Below are 640 nucleotides of genomic sequence, written 5' to 3'. Positions count from 1 at the left end.
TTTTTTTTTTTTTTTTTTTTTTTTTTGTGAGATGGAGTCTTGCTCTGTCATCCAGGCTGGAGTGCAGTGGCGTGATCTCGGCTCACTGCAAACTCCATTTCCTGAATTCACGCCATTCTCCTTCCTCAGCCTCCTAAGTAGCTGGGACTACAGTCGCCCACCACCACACCTGGCTAATATTTTGTATTTTTACTAGAAACGGGGTTTCACCGTGTTAGCCAAGATAATCTTGATCTCCTGACCTCGTGATCCGTCCGCCTCAGCCTCCCAAAGTGCTGGGATTACAGACTTGAGCCACCGCGCCCGGCTTTTTTGACTTTTTAATAATGGCCATTCTGGCTAGGGTAAGATGTTATCTCATTGTGATTTTAATTTGCATTTCCTTCATGATTTGTGATGAGCATTTTCTTGTATGTTTGTTGACTTTTCTGTATCTTTAAAGATAATATCTTTTGAGAAATGACTATCTATATTCTTTGTCCACTTGTTAATGGGATTTGTTTTTCTTGCTGATTTGTTTGAGTTCCTTGTAGATTCTGGGTATTAATCCTTTGTCAGATGCATAATTTGCAAATATTTTCTCCCATACTAAAGGTGGTCCATTTGCTCTGAAGATTATTTATTTTGCTGTGCAGAAGCT

Source organism: Rhinopithecus bieti, unplaced genomic scaffold, assembly GCF_001698545.2.
Source record: "Rhinopithecus bieti isolate Rb0 unplaced genomic scaffold, ASM169854v2 scaffold_26977, whole genome shotgun sequence".
Classification (NCBI taxonomy): Eukaryota; Metazoa; Chordata; class Mammalia; order Primates; family Cercopithecidae; genus Rhinopithecus; species Rhinopithecus bieti.
This window is presented reverse-complemented; position numbering follows the sequence as displayed.